The following is a 19,814-nucleotide window of genomic DNA, read 5'->3' as shown; positions in this document are numbered from 1 at the left end:
ATTTCTCAGATATTACGATAAACATCCCTTGCAGCAAGCGTAAAAGTGTGTACCCTCCCATACATTGCAAAATCACCAAGACCGTGTGTCTTTCTTTACAAGTCCATAACTGCCCCGATTTGCAAATGTCTGCCACTATTTTTTACTATTTGATTTGCTACTTGGTCACTTTTAGTTTGGAGTACGGGCCTATTTTCAGCCCCAGTCCAGCTCTGAAAAATAGCAAATTAGACATATTTGAAGAAACTGTGAAATGCACTAAAACATTAGGAAGAGGCAGTGAAGTAGCAGATCTGAAATGCTAGGAAAGGAGCGAGGAAGTCTTAGAGGCCTGTTTGGAGTTATTAACGCCTCGGTATTAATGCCCTCTATCTGACTTGTATCCACTCCCTTTAACTGTTGCCCAATTCAAGCCAAGTGCATTAACACCGTGCTCATCTTCCACAGCCGATGCCACTTGTTTAGAAGGCAACTAACGATTTGTGGCTGTAAGTCACCTATATTAGACTTAGCCATTGAACCCAGGGGCATATTATCAAGGGGGTTTATCTCCGCTTTTTTGGCTTTAAAGGCCAAGAAAGCAGAGATAAAATGATCTCCCTATTACCTAGCTGTCGCTAACACCAGTTAGCGACAGCTAGTAGGAGATAGCGACCATCTTGGGCCCCACTTTGCATGTCAGTGATATTTATCACTAATGACATGCAAAGTGGGCGTGCCAAGATGTTAGCGACTCATCGCTATCTCCTATTACCAACTTTTGGAGATATTCGCGCTAAGCGCGAATATCTCCAAAAGCTAACACCTGCCCTGAGCTGTTCTTAGCCATGTTATCCAATGGGAGGTGGATAACATGGCTAAGAGCATTAGCTCGGTAATGCATGAATATCGCTGACTTTTCAGCGATATTCATGCATTGCGGCCGTTTTTTATCGCATTTGCGATAAACCTTGGTAATACCAAGGTTTATTCGCGATAAAAATCGCCGCAGCTCAGCGGTAAATTTTTGTCTCTAACCAATCAATAGCGATAATGATCGCTATTGCTTGGTAATATGCCCCCTATGTGTTAATTTGATATCGGCAACATGTACTTAATCGTAGTAGGTTAAAACAAGTGAAATGGCATGAGTGTATAAGACGTGCTCAATGATAATTTCTTTACCTTTATGATTTTTGCACATTTTAATACTGTATCCATTGCAAATTGCATTCTATCTAAAACAGCTTAAAAGATAATGCCTGATTTTACTGATTTCCTCCTTATGTGGCTATGGGTCCATTCAAACATTTAATTTGGTTTTTGCAATGGAGAATATGAAACATTTTGAGAACTTGTATGTGCAGCCATGAATAATTTCTGCCTGTGTTTCTTGTTGGAGGGAATCTTGTGAGAGTTTTTGCAGATAACGTTCCACTCTTTCAGTGGCACAAAAGAACACCTCCTCCTACATGGATGTTATCTCGTGAGCGACTGACTCTTTCATCCTGCTCGGCTTACATGTTTTGATGATTTTAATTTAAGTGTTGTAACTGACTGTAGAGCACTGCATATTCACTGGATAAAACACTTGTTCGTTGTCCATGGAGGTCACGTGCCTTGCTGCTATACCCATGCTAGGTTATAAGCAGCCACCTCGCTCACTGAGGGTTTCTGCTGCTTTTGGCCTCCTATTCAACTCCAGGAAGTGTTCATATGTGGATAATGAACACCCTACTCTCATCATGCTCCACAGTTGTATACTTCAGACAAGCACAATTGCTATTACATTTCTGATTGCTACAATGTGATACTGGTGCCCTGAACAGTTGTCTAATTGGTATCAGCACCTTTGCCTTTTATTGTAGGGTTTTTTAGCAGTTCCCAGATATTGTAGTGCTTCCCATTGAAAAAAGGCTGTAATTTCGAATATTTAGCTCTTCCCATGCACTTAATTTTGCTCGTGAGCAAGTGTCACTCATAATTACACTGAAATTATGAAAATGCCACACATAGCAATGGGAAACCTTGGCAGCTATGGCTATACAATAATTAGGTGTTCAATCTTTCTATCTCATGGCCTCACCTGGGGTTTAATACGAGTGCTGTGCTCCCTGCTGTGGGTCTGGCACCCTCGCTGGCCCTGCTGAGCTATCCGAGGCCTTTGTGTACACCAGGACTGAACTAAAGAGGGCCATAAATGAACAACTGCGCATGCGCTGAGGACAGACACAGCCTACCGCGGATTGAAAGGGGCCTGTGTATGAGAACTGCGCATGCGCTGAGGACAGACACGGTTTTCCGGCGGAGCGTGGATTAAAGAGGGTCTTAAATGAAAAACTGCGCATGCGCTGGGGACAGACACGCCACAGGCACAGCCTACCACGGAATAAAGAGGGCCTGTGGATTACAACTGCGCATGCGCTGAGGACAGACATACCTACCACGGAATAAAGAGGGCCTGTGGATTACATTACAACTGCGCAACAAGCCTTGAATTACAGTGACAATGAATAAGATACACGGAGCACGAGGCGCCTCGCGCCACAGCTCCTCGATGGGTGGAGGTATCTCTCCTCTGCGCAGGCGCAGTGAGACCCAGTGTCCTCGCTGGATTGGCCCTCGATGGGGGGATGTATCTCTCCTCTGCGCAGGCGCAGTGAAACTGAGTGTCCTCGCTGGATTGGCCCTCGATGGGGAGAAGTATCTCTCCTCTGCGCAGGCGCAGTGAGACTGAGTGTCCTCGCTGGATTGGCCTCTTTCCAGGCTGCGCGCCGTGCTCAAGGCCGCTCACAGTCCATACTCGGCGCGAGGCCCTCCCTAACGCTGCGCGCGCGCGTCACGTGGGGGGAGGAATAACACACCGGACCTCACTCCTCACGGGCAGCCGGGCCCCCGGTGCCCCCTCTCCCCGGGCCCTGCAGCCCCCACGGACCGGAGCTCAAGCAGAGGTGAGGTGTCCTCAAAGCGCCCAACCACGTGTGTGTGGTTAAAAAAAATAATAATATTTGTATTGGATTTTATGTTACTTTTTTGATTGTTATTTATGAAGAACAAAAGAGAGGCAATGGACGTCATGGCCTCGCAGGGCGGTTATTGTATCTGGTCAAACAGGTCCAAGTCCAGGGAGAGGTGTGGCGCCGCGGCCAGGGCGACTGACGCTGGAATCTGGGGACCACGGTTCGATCCCCGGCTCCAGGTCAGCCCAGCACCATGTGACTCTGGGAAATAGCTCACTGTGGGGCAGATTTATGAGGCCCTTGCGCCACGTTTACGCTGCTGTTGCGTCACGCAAGGCAGCGTAAACGTGGCGCATCCCTACGAACGATTTACAACGTGACGCATCTAGGCAGATGCGTCACGTTGGAAAGCCCTGCGCCGCTTGTGGGCGTTCTGGCGCAGGGTGGGCGTTCCGGGGCAGGTGCGCCTCGCAAAAGTGGCTGAGTGAAATCTATAAGATTTCACTCAGTCACTTTCAGGCCAATGCTGCGTCAAAAGCTTGTGCCTGCTTGAAGCAGGCGTAGGTCTTGACGCAGCATTGTTAAGATGGGGCACCACCGAGCCTTGCTGGAGCTGCGTCGCGCTTGTGACGCAACTCCAGCAATGCGCCACCTTAACGGCACAGATGCGTCACGCATCTGTGCCGTTTTTGCCCCATGGTGCGCTGCATTGTAAATGCGGCGCACCATGGGTGGCGGAGCTGTGGCGCACTGTGGCGCACATTAACTGGCGCATCCCTGGGGATGCGCCAGTTAACATAAATCTGCCCCTTAATATTCCCGACGGCCCCCAGCGCCTAGAGACCCTTACGGGTGATTGTGCGCTTTACAAATGTGGATTAATATTATGTAACCCCGTTCCCCGTGGGTGAGTTTGTGATCCCAGGTGATGTCCCTGGTGTCTGTTTAGGTTTCCAGGAGTCCAGAGGTTACATAGCAAACCTTGTCTATGCATGCCGTGTATTTTTCATTCATTATTGTCGTGTTTATGTAATCCACTCATCGCGTGTCGGAAGGGAGATGTGTGTGGTTACAGTTGTGTCGGCGCCGACACTGTTGGGGGGCTAAGCTGGGGCCTAGGGCTTGCAATAACCACAGGAGGTATTAATGGGTGTTTAATTGGGCCACATGACCCTCACGTTACGTGCCTGTTTCGTCACAGGTACGACACAACATTCCTCCCCAACAAACATCAGACCAATATTAATAGCTGAACAGCGCCTAGCCATAAATGGCCGGTCACATCAGCTTCAGGCGCATAATAAACAAGTCTTACGTGAAGTAGTCCCGCAGGCGGCGAGAGGGTTCTGGATTCTCCCGTAGACGATGCTGGGACGGGCCCCGCCCCGGGACCTCACGGCCTCCGGCCTCAGGTGTTGCCTCACCTCGATCGGTCCCAGAGTGACCACAATCTTCCTCCAGCATTCCACTCACTGCTCCTTCTCCACAAGTCAGGACCTAGTTACCTGATCACCGCTGCTCTCCGCAGGTGGCGTTTCCGCCATCCGTCCTGGCTGGCATCAGCCGATGCCATCACGCTAGGGCATGCCTCGACCGGGCTGGCTCGGGCTCCGACACCGCAGGCTGGTACTTTTTGAAATGCGATACATTTCGAGTCAGTCTCTCTCTCCCTCGGGTTGCAATGATTCAAGTTCCTTTGACCTTGACCACAGTCGATGGGTCCTTCTCGTGCGGCAACCAAAACTTGCCACTGGTTAAGCGGTTTCTAATTAGCACCAGGTCACCTTTTTCAATTTGCGGGGACTTCACCCGCCGCCTGTGACTGACTTGAGCATGAGCCCTCTGACGTTTCACATCCACTCAACTGTCATCTGGTGCAACAGGGCGCCACTGGGGATGGTGTGGAATGGAGTCCGTAACCACTCTTCCTATGAGGAGATGGGCTGGGGCTACCACCATGGTGGTGTGGGGGTCTGGCGGTAGCTTTGTAGAAATGTGAAAATGGCAAACTCTACAGACTGACCCTTGTTATGAGCGATTTGTATTACCTTATTTAAAGTCCGCATAAACCTTTCCACCTCTCCATTTGCTTGCAGCCATCGTGGGGTGATCCTCCGGTGGTGAATGCCGAGGCCGCTAAGGTAGGTAGCTAGCTCTTGCCCTTGAAAGCGGGGCCCATTGTCAGTCCTTAGTTCCTGGATGAGACCGTGAGTCGGCATGATTTTTCCAATCTTTGGGATCACCTCCGCAGCACTAGGCGTTTCTGTGATTTCGACTTCCGGGTATTTTAGAGTGATCATGATGGCTACAACTCCGCCCTCCACCCTCCAACTCCACCCTCCAACTCCACCCTCCAACTCCACCCTCCAACTCCACCCTCCAACTCCACCCTCCAACTCCACCCTCCAACTCCAACTCCACCCTTCAACTCCACCCTCCAACTCCACCTACTCCACCCTTCAACTCCAATTCCACCGCAACTCCAACTCCAACCTCCAACTCCACCCTCCAACTCCACCATCACCCTCCAACTCCACCCTCCAACTCCACCTCCACCCTCCACCTCCCCCCTCCAACTCCACCTTCCAACTCCACCTTCCAACTCCACCCTCCAACTCCACCCTCCAACTCCACCCTCCAACTCCACCCTCCAACTCCACCCTCCAACTCCACCCTCCAACTCCACCCTCCAACTCCACCCTCCAACTCCACTCTCCAACTCCACCCTCCAACTTCACCCTCCATCACTCCGGCACACCACCACATCACTCAGGGGCACCACCACATCACTCAGGGGCACCACCATATCACTCTGGGACACCACCACGTCACTCGGGACACCACCTTGTCATTCGGGGACACCACCACTTCACTCGGGTCACCACCACATCACTCGGGAACACCACCACATCACTCAGGGATACCACCACATCACTCAACGGCACCCTTCAACTCCAAACTCCACCCTCCAACTCCACCCTTCAACTCCACCCTCCAACTACAACTTCACCCTCCAACTCCACCCTCCAACTCCACTCTCCAACTCCACCCTCCAACCTCACCCTCCAACTCCACCCTCCAACCTCCAACTCCACCCTCCAACTCCACCCTCCACCTCCACCCTCCAACTCCACCCTTCAACTCCACCCTCCAACTCCACCCACTCCACCCTTCAACTCCAATTCCACCGCAACTCCAACTCCAACCTCCAACTCCACCCTCCAACTCCACCTCTACCATCACCTTCCAACTCCACCCTCCAACTCCACCCTCCAACTGCACCTCCACCCTCCAACTCCACCCTCCAACTCCACCCTCCAACTCCACTCTCCAACTCCACCCTCCAACGTCACCCTCCATCCCTCCGGCACACCACCACATCACTCAGGGGCACCACCATATCACTCGGGGACACCACCACGTCACTCGGGACACCACCTTGTCATTCGGGGACACCACCACTTCACTCGGGTCACCACCACATCACTCGGGAACACCACCACATCACTCAGGGATACCACCACATCACTCAACGGCACCCTCCAACTCCAAACTCCACCCTTCAACTCCACCCTCCAACTACAACTCCACCCTCCAACTCCACCCTCCAACTCCACCCTCCAACTCCAACCTCACCCTCCAACTCCACCCTCCACCCTCCAACTCCACCCTCCAACTCCACCCTCCAACTCCACCCTCCAACTCCACTCTCCAACTCAACCCTCCAACTCCACCCTCCAAGTTCACTCTCTAAGTTCACTCTCCAAGTTCACCCTCCAAGTCCACCCTCCATCACTCAGGAACACCACCACATCACTCATTGACACCACCACATCACTCAGGTGCACCACCACATCACTCAGTGGCACCACTCAGGGGCACCACCACATTACTCAGGGGCACCACCACATCACTCTGGAACACCACCACATCACTCGGGGACACCAACACATTACTCGGGGACACCACCACATCACTCGGGGACACCACCACATCACTCGGGAACACCACCACATCACTCGGGGACACCACCACATCACTCGGGGACACCACCTTATCACTCGGGGACACCACCTTATCACTCGGGGACACCACCACATCATTCGGGGACACCACCACATCACTCGGGGACACCACCACATCACTCGGGGACATCACGTCATCATTCGGGAACACCACCACATCACTCGGGAACACCACCACATCACTCGGGAACACCACCACTTCACTCGGGAACACCACCACATCACTCAGGGGCATCACTCAGGGGCACCACCACATCACTCAGGGACACCACCACATAACTCAGGAGCACCACTCAGGGGCACCACCACATCATCCTCGGACACCACCACATCACTCGGGGACACCACCACATCACTCAGGAACACCACCACAGTACTCGGAGACACCACCACATCACTCGGGGAACCCACCACATCACTTAGGGACACCACCACAACACTCTGGGAACACCACCACATCACTCAGGGACACCACCACATCACTCAGGGATACCACCACATCGCTAGGGGACACCACCACATCACACGGGGACACCACCACATCACTCGGGGACACCACCACATCACTCAGCCCAACCACATCATCACTCAGCACCACAACAGCACTGTCCTGGCTTGCTACCAACAAGCATTGCCATAGCCAATAGGACTTGCATTAGGAAAGTGTAAACTATTGGCTTTGTGAATAACTATGCTATTAATTTATATATTTTCAAAGCCAACACATATTAAAAAAAGGTGTCATTTACAATACCAATAGCTCACACTTTCCTAATGCGAGACCTATTGCATTTCAAATGCTTGTTAATGAAGCTATGCCTCATCCTTTTTTCACCTCTTCCCTGCTTCCAGCTCGGTTCTATCCTTGACACTGCATCTGTATAAACATGAGTAAAGAATCTAGATTGGGGCATTGTAGGCTGTGTAAACATGCAGAGTCAGCGCAAAAGAACCGCTGGCGCCTGCTCAAGGGTTTTCAGACAGTGGTAAAGTCTTTAGTAAAGTTAACCCAGATAGCATAGCTTGTTTACTTCCGGACACAACAATTGCACAAGGCTCCAAGGTTGGCAATTCTTACTGTTACCTCCTTTGTGTGTTTTTCCCAAAGCTCTATTTACCTCTGGGCGTCCCTTGTTTGTGATCTTTTGCTATAAAAACCCATGTAACCATAGTTCAATGTGCTTTCTCCTTGAGTATCTCTATGGTGCTTGTCGGATGAGGCCCAATTCATGAATGCTAAATAAATGACTTATGGTTTGTACTTCGCTCCAGTGTCGATTCCTCCTTTCTTGTTAAGAACCCGTGGACGAAAGGTGACCCTGCACCAGTAGATTGTTATAATCTACTTCCACAAAATCCCTGTGGTATATTTAATATTCAGACGTTATTTCTTCTCTCGTTATTTCCAGCGACTCAATCTTATCTCTTAGCTCCTTCTCATTTGTTTTTGAGGTGTAAACTTCTCCCTGACATCTGTGACCTCTTTTCAAAGTTTCCCTACTGTTGCTTCTACCACAAGTACTCAGTCCATTAATGAGTTTACTTTTGTTTTAAGCGCCTCGCATGTTGCCTGAATCTGTTCTTGATTCCTTTCTGATTTGGCAAAGTTTGCTCTCATCTCTTGAATTAGAGATCCCAATAGGTTCCCCATCCCTGCTTGTGTGCATTGTTCTGGCATACCGCCTGACATACCACCTGGTGCGTCCTCACCGTTCTCATTTTTAGTCGTGATGTTCTAGAGTATTGTGTTATTTGTTTCTGCACCTTTCTCCGGTCTTCCCTGAGGGGGTGTTGAGGGAGTCACAATCACTTCCTTTGGCCCTTCCATAGTTAAAACTTGAAATCTGTTGTACGTGTCTATCCCACTGCTCCCGGATAATTGTGCTACACCTTGCATACCTTTGACACGGCAGACTCTGTTCCCACACTCCTCCTTAGATCCCCTAGCTGTCATAGTGGTGAAATTTGTTTATCCGGGATTTTAAAAAGGGAGCGAAGGGAGGGAGTAACCTTAATTTTCACTCCTTGTCTGTTTTGCACAGCTTTAGAAGATAATGATGTGGTGGTCCCCCCCTCTGGTTTTGTTTATCCCCTGCTTATCTCCCATTTTACTGATTATAGTGGTTATGGGGGTTAAGACTGGGTTCTTTTTTACTGAGCTAAACTCTGTGTTGTCACTGTTTTCAGTTACAAAATGTCTACTCCTTAAACAGTTACTAATTCCTTGGTCTCGCACCTTAGTTAAGTCTTGTGCTGGGAGGTGTTTTTGCCCTCTTCTGTTTTCACAGTGGTTGTTGGCACAGTCATCTAAGATAAGAGCTATGCGTGGGCTCTCGGGCGAGTTCGCTTCTCTTACCCCTCCCCCTGCTGCTTACCGGTGTCATACACGCGTTCTTCTTCTTCTCTCCCGCCTGTATTTCCTCACTGCTGTTTTTTCCCCCAATGTTCAAAATTTAATTTTAATTAATATCAAAGGAAGAGAGAGGAACAAGGTATAGACTACTTCACTTCCCCGTAGAATTTTAAGAAATCGCAAAGCGAATTTCTACATACATACCATTTTGCAATTCTCAAATAGCGATTCTCAAAAAATCGCTATTTGAGAATCGCAAAAGGGTATCTTGATACATCTGGCCCTGAGTCTTTTTGTTTTCCATGTTTCATTAGCACTAAAGTCACCAATTGACCACATTGCTATTTCCGAAGTGATAGCACGGTACCCCATAATTTCAAAACGGCAATTCAGTATCACATGCCGACACGTACCGCATTATTGCGCACGACGATACTAAGTCACGTTGAAATTTACAGTGCCATATCGTATTTCTTACTCTTAATGTATGTGTGTCTTTCTGTGTGTGTAAAATATTTAGGTCTCGTGTAAGGCAGCGCATGCGCTGTCTCAGCAAGACTAAAGTAATTTGTATGTTGGCTTAACCTCCATGTAATTTGTTTTTCCTCTTGCGATTGGTTTACCTGTGGCAATGCTTTTGTTATCTTGCTTTCTGTTGGCTGTTGATATTATGCTAACTTCTGTGTAGTCCAGAAGCAGCGGCGCCTAACTACAGTTCTCCTCCACTTTGCTGGCACTTGTTTGAATCGCCTGCAGTGTGCCGAGTTTGTTTATTTATTTTGAAGATAACCCCCTGCGTCTGCTAACTGGAGACTCTCCTTTGTGGGATTAGCCTCTGTAACTAGAGCGGCAGCTCTGCGCTTTATGGTTGCCATAAATCACCTCATCTCCCCGGGGCATCCATTCCCACACCACCTCTGGCAAGTCGCAGCTGCTCCGACAGAAGAATGCTTAACAAGATGATTTTAGAGGGAAGGTGGAAGCATTTGTGTGCCATGACTCTAGCTATAAAACACTCGCAACATTCAAAACCTTTAGTCAAACATGGTTATCCTTTTAAAAATGCTTCCAGTACATTTTCTTTCCTGGGTGAAACTGCAGTTTCTAAACACAGCTATTAGATGCCCCCATTTGTTACACATAATAGCCTTACAGTGAGCCACTTTAAGTTCAATTATCCCATTGCACTTAAAAAACAGAAGCGATTTACAAAAAAGTAAAACAAATTACATCTATACTGTTCATGCTTTATTTGTGTTTGTTTTTTAAGTCGGGCTTGTGCGTCAAGCACGGCATGCACTTCAAAGCTCTAATGAAGAAGTATATTTTCAGACACTGACACGCACAATAGTGCGCTGATCGATGGAGACGCTGAAACACACTAGGAGGGGAGATCACTGCGACAGTGAGACACTGGCCCTTGCACTAGTGGCAGAGACACCAACACCCAAACTCGGAAAAGAGAGACGTCGATGGTCCCAGAAATAGGGAGACACTAACATGCACATTAGGACAGGGGGCACTGGGACAGATAACACTGACACACACACTGTCACAAGAGATGCTGGCACAACACATCGTGTCAGAGAGACAGACACAACCCTTGGACAGAAGACCCAAGCACTTGGCACTTTTAAAACACTAACAGGATTGATATTGGGTGAAAAACATGGCGGCCGCGAGTTAGAGCATATCGCACGGAGGTGATGGTCTCTCCTCCATCGGGCTTGAACTAGGAGAAATACCTGTGAATAACTTGCCTTAGGTCCCTGGGAGCGCCTGGAATTCCAATACTTTACGCTCTTCGTAGTTACCGGTCAGGCGCGGATGTGTTTGGCCGCGGTCTCTGCTCCGGCGTTGCCCGCCCCTCCCCTCACATTGCAGCAGTGGTTCCGAGCAGCCGTGGAGCTGCGACAAGGACGCCGGGTGGCGGCTCACGGGTGCCTTAAGTTCGGGGGACAGGGAGAAGGGCGTGAAAAGACCCACCCAATATTCGCATCCCCCCGGACCCAGTTGGACAAGGACAGTGGACTCGAGGCAGTCAAAGACGCTGCACGGAGGCTGAAATCAAAAGCAGAAGCAGTCGGAGAGGAGAGAAGGCAGAGACCCAGGGCTGTTGAACCCTCTGCTGGCGAGCTCGATATCGGTGGTGGCAGCAACAGCAACAGAGTCAGTAAGGAGAGGGGGTGGACGGATGACCTGCAGGGAGGTGGGAGTTTAAAGACATTCCCCGATTTAAAATCCCCAATAAATCCACGGCAGTCCCCCGTTAGTACTATCAACACCAGCGGAAAAAAAGAAAGCCCCCCCCGAAGAAGAGAGGTGGTAAAGGAAGGAGGAGGGGAGAAGGCGTAGGGGCAAAGGAGTGCTGTGAGGACATTAACCCTGAGCTGACTGACGGGCACAGCAAAGCTGCGGGGGGGAAAGTCAAAGGGATTACTGATTGCGCAGGTGGAATCTGGGAAACAAGGCAGAGGGCTAAAGTGAGTCCCGAGTCCTTTATTCAGGCGAGGAGTAAACGTAAGGGGGCCCTGGTATCACGAATAACACCCTCGTTGCGTGATTACTTCAAGGTACTACCACAGGTGTTGGAGGTGACCCATAGCCCAGTTATACAAAGACCAGAGCCCACGGGGTGTTTCACACAGAAGATGTCAGATTTGGGAGGTCCAGGTGGGGCTTCGCTAGAAATACCTACGTCAGCACCCACACCTGCACCTGTGGTGAGTACATTGTCAACAGAGGCTACCAAGGGGGTAGCTGTAGAATGTGCAGGAGGTGTAACAGAGAGGGACATAACGTATACTGAAAAGGAGCAGGGAGGGACCCCCCTGGAGGACCTGCTTATTGCCATGAGAGAGGAGATAAAGATGGGCTTCGCAGAATCTAAACAAAACCAGAGTGAGATCAGGATAGCATGTGACACCTTGGAGCGGAAAGTGGACGGGCTCTCGGAGAGAACTGAGAGTCTGGAAGGATCTGTTGGGGAGCTAAAAGTTAACCTGGAGGCAGCACAGTCCCGGATTCAATCCCTAAGGAAGGAGGGGGATGAGATGAGAGACAGGGTCGAGTCTCTGGAGAATTTTTCCAGAAGAAATAACTTACGTCTTTTAAAGATCCCAGAGGCGAAAGAAGGGGGAGACCTCAAGACTTTTGTGGTGTCTCTATTAAAAAGTGCCCTTAATTTGGAAGAGACAGAGGAAGAGCTAGCCAAAGACATTCAGAGAATCCACCGGGATCCGTTTCGCCTTAATGCGGGGAGAGTAAAGCCAAGGAAAATACTTTTGAACTTCTTGACATACTCCCTGAAAGAGAAGATTCTCAATCTGGCCCTAAGGGCAAAATCATTGAAAGCCCCGGATTTTTGCTTTGAGGTTAGGTCGGACCTGTCGAAAGTCACTCTCGAAAGACAGTGGGAGCTGGGGCAAAGAATGGAGATATTTAGGGCAGCGGGGGCTACTGTACAAATGAGGTTTCCCGCCTTCCTAAAAGTTATGTACAATAACGAAATGTACAACATACGTTCCCCTAGGGAAGCAGATGAGCTAATTATCTCCATTTCTGAGCACTCACAAGCTGGGAAATAAGCATGAGTAACCTTAAAATTTCCGCGCTAATGCTAGGGGGCGAAAAATTAACTCGTAAAAATAAATCTCAAGTTTGTCAGATCTGTCTGATTTGGTCTTAATCAGATAACGGAGGGAACAGAGGGAAGGCGAGGGAAAAAAAACGTAAGGAAAATGAAGAAAAAAAATATATAGATAAATACATAAATAAATATAGGGGGGAAAAAGGGAAATAACATTGGAAAAAAAATCATGAGGAATAAAACCCATGGGCCTTTATACCTAATGGGGAAAGAGAAGAATGGGAAACAGATAAAAAATGAATAAAAAATATAAGAGAACACAATAGAATTGAGTAAAAGTTATGACAGAAGTTAAAAACAAGGAGAGAATCCTAATTCAAATCAAAGCTGAAAGAGAGGGAGAAAGATGAGAGGAAGATGAAGATTGAAGGAAGGGAAGGGGAAGTGAAAATAGTAATGAGGGACTCTCTCTCTCTGGGTGTTTTTTTTTCTTTTCTTTTTTTCTCTTTTCTCTCTGTATGTAGTTAATAAGGGGACATAAGATTTCATAAAACTATAAAGTATGGCAAGTAAACTGAGTTACTATAGGGGGTTGATGGAGTAAGAGACCAACTCACCAACGTAAACCTGGCGAACCAACATGTCAGGAGAAGTGAGGGGGGGTTTCCAGGGGAGGGGGGAGGGAAGGGGGGGGCGCAAAGAAAAAAAAATCCTCATAAGCCTGTTTATACTTTTTTTTTATTATTCCAAACTATTTTCCAATCACCGCAATCACTCTCTGAGAGTGTTTTATCCAGTTAATGGTAGGGGGAATAAAAAGATAACATGACGGAAGTGCAATTTTTATCCTGGAACATTAATGGTCTGTGAGTGAAGGGGAGGAGGCATAGAATTTTGCAATATTTTAGGGACTCCCCAGCACAGGTCATAGTGTTACAGGAGACACACCTACTCAAACATGAGGTTGAAACAATCATGAAAACACAGGGGTGGGTCGACAAATTTATTTGCACAAACCAGACTGCTAACATCCGTGGAATACTCATTATGTTTAAAAAATCAGCAAAAGCACAGATCTTGACCTATGAGGAGGACCTTAGTGGGAGGTGGTTGGTGTGTAAAATGCAGCTAGACGGTCAACAATATATCTTGGTAGGTTATTATGGTCCAAACCAAGACGATCCGTCCTACCTTCAAAAAATACAAGGGGCCTTAGTCACTCTGAATGACCCTATTATATGGATGGGAGATTTTAATATCGTTTTGAACCCCAAGCTCGACAAGTCCTCTGGCTCCAGAGCGATGGGATCATCCAAATCAAGGCCCATTCTGATGTCGTCTGTGGGGTTGGCAGACGTCTGGAGAGAAAGGGCGGGGCTTGCTCCCGGGGTCTCATACAGGAACCTTAAGTATAGACACAGCTCAAGGATAGATTATGCTCTCTTTAGCTACAATATCAAAGAGGAGGTGAAGGGGTTACGGTATCTACCCCCTCATCTCTCAGATCATTCAGCGATTGCCTTCTCCCTGAATGTCACCCAACAGAAAAAACACTCGTCTTGGTCATTTGATCGGACGATTTTGTTAGATCAGGCGGAGACCACCTGCTATCAGAGGAGGTAGCTAAATTCCTAGAAACAAATTTGGATGCAGCAGGAATTAGCACTGTATGGGAAACCCTTAAAGCTTTTTTAAGAGGGTATATTACGAATCGAGCCTCATATAGAGGAAAGGTCTATAGAGAAAAAATCAGGAATTTAGAACGAGAACTAGAGAGCTTGGATAGGAGGTGTGGTACCTCAGGGGAATCCTCGGTTGAGCAACAAGAGAGGGCAAAGGTGAAATCAGAGCTGGACAAAGTATTACAGGAAAGAGTACAGAAGAGGTGGGCGGCAAGTAAGATCTCGAATTTTGAATATGGGGAGGCAGCTGGTAAGGTCTTAGCCTGGAAGATCAAAACAGACAAATCTAAAAAGTTTATAAGTGGAATTCGAAAAGAGGGGGACTCTACTGTTAGGTCTACTAACACGGAGATTGGTTGCGCTTTTCAGGAGTTCTTTCAAAAAATCTACACCAAGGATATCGAAGATGACCCCCCGGCAAGAAACTCATGGCTAAGCAGGATCCAACTGCCCACCCTAACGGGTGATCAGACAGAACGCCTAGATAGGGATATATCGGAGGCTGAAGTAAGTAAGGTGATAGGTAAACTGAAGCAAGGGAAGGCGGCAGGGCTAGATGGCCTTCCCGGGGAACTATACCGGGTTCTGTGTCCGGTCCTAGTAACAACATTGACAGCGCTATTTAACGACATTTTCACAAATGGGTTAGTGCCTCCGCACTCGTGGAGTGAAGCAACCATAGTTCTTATACCGAAACCGGGTAAGGATCCAACTGATTGTGGGTCCTATCGGCCGATCTCGCTATTAAATAACGATTATAAGATCTTCGCCGCAGTACTATCAGCACGGCTGGCAAGCGAGATCGGCTCGATAATTCATGAAGACCAAAAGGGATTCATAAGGGGGCGCCAGTTGGCAGATTTAACCCGTGACCTGGTCGCAGCTATAGATATCGCCACAACCTTTTCCTTACCCGTGGCTACATTAACCCTAGACGCCACTAAGGCCTTTGATAGGGTCAACCTGCCCTATCTGGATGCAGTATTAAGGAAGTTTCAGCTAGGTGAGAACTTCTGTCGAACCATCCAGCTTTTGTACAGAGTCCCCGCCGCCAAACTTTTAGTCAATCACATACTCACAGCGCCATTTAAAATCTCACGGGGAACCAGGCAGGGTTGTCCCCTTTCCCCACTCCTGTTTGACCTATACTTAGAGCCTTTTGCGCAGACACTGAGAGAGGAACATAATATTATCCCTTTTGAGTATAGCGGATGGGTGAAATGTCTGGGTCTGTATGCGGATGATATCCTTATCTATACGGCAGACCCTGTTCAGGCCTTCCCGACAGTAATTAGGAGAGCGGTAGAATTCGGGCAGATCTCGGGGTACGAAATAATGGCATGGAATCTTAACAACACACAATTGGACTTAATTTACTCAATGCGCTATTTAGGAATTAAGATCATCCAGGAGGCCGGGAATATACCCCAGGTCAATCTGGATCGGGTTTCCCGAGAATGTCGGGCGCTTTTAAAGGCATGGACCTTTCTCCCGCTGACTATCTATGGGAGAGTGAGTCTTATAAAAATGTCAATCTTACCTAAGCTCACATTTATTTTTAACTGTATTCCTCTAGCATTTGAGCCAAAGCAACTTATGAAATGCCAACAGGAGATTAACTCATTCATATGGAACTACAAGTCCACTAGGATAGCCTGGAAGAAACTGAGGAGGAGGAGGGAAAAGGGCGGGCTCTCTCTTCCAGACATACAATACTACGCCTGGGCCTTTCAGCTGTCATTTTCCAGAATGCAACTGAAAACCCCAACTGATTCATCAGCAGGGAGAATGTTTAAGGCCATGCTAACTGGAACGGGCCTGCCAATGGACGGATTTTTATTTAAATTTGGGGAACAGAAGTTCTTCAAAAAGGTGAGGTTGAAGGTCTTGCAATCGCTGGCCAGAGCCTGGACTAGGATTAGGAGGATTGCAGGGCTGGCCTATTAATCAAATCTCGCACCAATCTGGGGGTCTCCGGGGCTCCCTTTGTGCTTGGGAGATAACCTATCGATACCCCTAAGAGAGGGGGGGATACTGAGATGGGGCAACTTGCTGGCAGGCGGGACATTAATAAAGTGGGATAAATTGTACGAAGGGGTCGGCCAAAGACTATCAAGGTTTAAATACACACAACTTGTAAGCTGGTCTAGAGAGCTACTTCAGAAGAATACCCTAGTGGGGAGGTGTAGTGTGCTAGAACAACAGCTTGTGGAGAAACCTCCAGGGGGCAAGGAGGTAGCACACTGGTATTGGGCTATATTGGAGGAGGTAGATGGAGACTTTGAACTCCCGGATGAACTGTGGGCCATGGACATGGACCTTCGAGGGGAAGAATGGTGGATAAGATCATTCACTCTTCTTTATAAAACTGTCAAGCCTGCTTGGTTGAGGCGGAATCACTTGTTCTCGATGCATCGTGCTTATTGGTCACCACAACGGCTTGCGAAGTTTCAACCTGGAAAATGTTGTAACAAGTGTAATCTCCAGGGCGCATCAGATGTTCACATGTTTATGGATGTTTATGGATTGTCCCCCAATTAAGGTATTCTGGGCAGAAGTTCTGTTTACAATGGGCTCGATACTTAAAGTAACTTTACCCTGCACACTAACATTGGTAATCTCTGGGATGGATGACATTGTTTCTGGCCCAGCAACGCAATTGTTGTTCTATGCAATCTTACTCGCGCGGCGACAGATATGTACACATTGGATCGACTCCAAGGCACCAACACATTCCAGTTGGTTATCATCCCTTATCGAAACATCAAAGGTCGATCTGGCCAGATCTTGTGGCAGTAACAACCTCACCTTTTGGAATCTTTTGATTTCTTGGAGTTAGTGGTAATAAGCCTTATACCGGGGATTTTTGTTTTTTTCCCCCCGGGTCCTATGATTAGGCCTCCAACTCCAGGGTCCTTTGTGGTGGTTCCGTTAGACATGAGCTGGGCCTGGTGGTAACCTCTACCTTGACGGAGTTTGGGATGGGTTTGGCAGTCTGTCACTCGCCATCAATACCTCAGTAAACCCAGATTAAGTCTCCCGCCAGGATGGTACACAAGGTTATGGTGGTGGAACGTGCGCTTCAATCTGGGGCGCATGGATAGGTGGTTGGCTACATAATTTCTGGTTATGAGGTACAGGCAAATGAGGACAAAAAAAAACCCACTAAAAAACACGCACACAGGATAGAGAAACAGAGGCAACCTCATTACACAACCGAATATAAATATTTAAATAGTTTAAAACAAACTTTCCGTGTAAAACAAATCTCCCTTCAGCGCGAGTTTGAAGTCCATTACTTCTGCAGATGAAAGGGCGTCTATCTTTCATCTTCGCATTTGACATAAGCGCGCGTCTGTTTCATTCCCCTGCAGTCACAGAAGCCCCCCTCATCGCTGGGGGAGGCACCAACAAGCACAGGCGAGCAGCCCATAGAGAAGGGGAGTTGGGGGGGGGCTTCCTTGTTACTCAATGCTGTGTTGTTGACACAGCGAGGGCTCACTACAACTTAAAGGGGGGGTGGGGGGGCTTTACTGCGCCAGCAGGAGACATTGTGATAACGAGGAAATCCTGTGTAGTAAAATTTACAGAAACAGGCCGACGCGTTTCTGCATGCAAAGTCAATCAGGCCTGGACCTAGGAAGTAACAAGCATTGGCAAAGCCAACAGGTATCGCCTTAGGGACTTATTCGCGTTGCCGATGTTTAGCCATGCTGGCACAGCATCCCAGATGAGTATGCTTCTTTTCTTTGTAGTTACCGATTAATGTTGGATCGATAACTAAAACGTAAGGCTGAGGGCAGGAGCCAGGCAGAAGGCTGCCCCTCCCACCTCCCCTCCCCCCCCATATCTGTATCGTCAGGTTGGTTGTAAAGAGCTGCTGGCACCCCTCGGAGCACCCAGGACCCTCTATGAGACATATTGAGGGGTTGGGACTGGGTGCCCTTAGTGTTGCCCAGAGTGTGAGAAAGACAGCCACACGTGCACTCTTCATATCTTTGTGTTACGTGCGCGATAAAACAGGCCAACGCAAAAGAACACAAAGTTTGTTTCTTGTGACTAACCACACTTTAAATAAACCAGCAGTTCAGCGGGCCAGGCTGAGGTGGTCAAAAGAAACCAGGGGAGTGCGGGCCGACCGACACGTCCCCGCAGGCGACACTCATAAGAGGGCGGCCCCCTTAGTGCCACAAGATGGCACACGGGCAGCCCAGTGTCCCACTACCCTAAAGGGTCCTGCTCGTCACTTCCGGCCGGGCGTTATTGCTGCAGATGGAGTGAAGCCAAGAAGTAAGCACATTACTAAGGTACCAACAAAGTTTAATATTGTTCATTTGTATTAACAGTTTCTCTTTTGCAGCATTTGGAAATGCATTTTCTAGTTTTGTTGCTTTTTGTTTATTTTTTTATTGTAGGCTGTTATCTTCGGTTTAAAGGGAAAGATGTTGTAGTGTGTGACCTTAATGCTGCAGTTTGCATTTCATTACCATCATTTGCTTACCCTGGAGAATCTCCAGGGTGCAGGAGGTTTGCTGTTCCAGAGTTCTTTCTTCAGCTTCTGGGCAGTTGTCGCTCTGTGGCGATCTGTGGTCCTGTTTCTCTGCTCTTCTTGTAATAGCTCTTATCAGAGCTCCATCCTCCCGCCATCGATAATAAGATGCCAGGCATCACCCAGCACACACCACAGCCTATGATGGCCTGCGTCTATCTGCTCGGCGCAGTTAGAGCGAGGATATAGTTCTCAGGACCCATCAGGCTGTGAATGTAACCTAAGGGCTTAAGATGAAATGAAGAGCTTACCTCCTTCCTGAGTGGCTCCAGACTGCTGTGTGCAGACCCGATAGCTGGCAGCACCCTGGAGTATGTATGTATAAATCAGATTATGTTGGAAGTAACCTGCAATATAGTGGCAGGCAGCACCCTGCCATAGAGTAGGGTTTCTCATTGTGTTTTAATTCCTGACACATTAATGGAGGTTTGCTTTTAACAGGCAGAAGAACAACACTGACCGTACATTTTTCTGTGTTTGTCTTTAAAATGACGTACACATTAGGAATGGCATTTCGTTCTGTTGGAATAATAACACAAGTTATCTTGCACTCTATGTTGTTGCATTGATTTTTAGCTGGAATGCCTTCCATGTTTCATTCAAACGTGCTTTCTACAGGGCACATACATGATTTGCTGCTGTAGAGAAATAATGCTCCTGTGTACTGTGGCAGACTC

General features: G+C 48.2%; 1 protein-coding gene and 1 long non-coding RNA gene across 2 annotated transcripts in view; one reads left to right on the top strand and one right to left on the bottom strand.

Moving 5' to 3' along the window:
* The window catches only part of LOC144807318 (uncharacterized), a 473,908-nt gene that overhangs the window by 362,500 nt on the left and 91,594 nt on the right, over positions 1 to 19,814 (bottom strand). The gene's annotated exons all lie outside the window — the stretch shown is intronic.
* LOC144807226 (uncharacterized) overlaps positions 2,760 to 19,814 on the top strand; it is a 494,237-nt gene continuing 477,182 nt past the window's right edge. Inside the window, exon 1 of the mRNA XM_078673081.1 lies at positions 2,760 to 2,930. The gene's annotated coding sequence lies outside the window, so the exon portion shown is untranslated. The remainder of the gene's footprint in view (positions 2,931 to 19,814) is intronic.

The sequence above is a fragment of the Lissotriton helveticus genome, chromosome 1_2, assembly GCF_964261635.1.
Source record: "Lissotriton helveticus chromosome 1_2, aLisHel1.1, whole genome shotgun sequence".
In the NCBI taxonomy this organism is placed as follows: Eukaryota; Metazoa; Chordata; class Amphibia; order Caudata; family Salamandridae; genus Lissotriton; species Lissotriton helveticus.
Note: the sequence above shows the minus strand (reverse complement) of the source record. Positions and strands in the feature narration are given on the sequence as shown.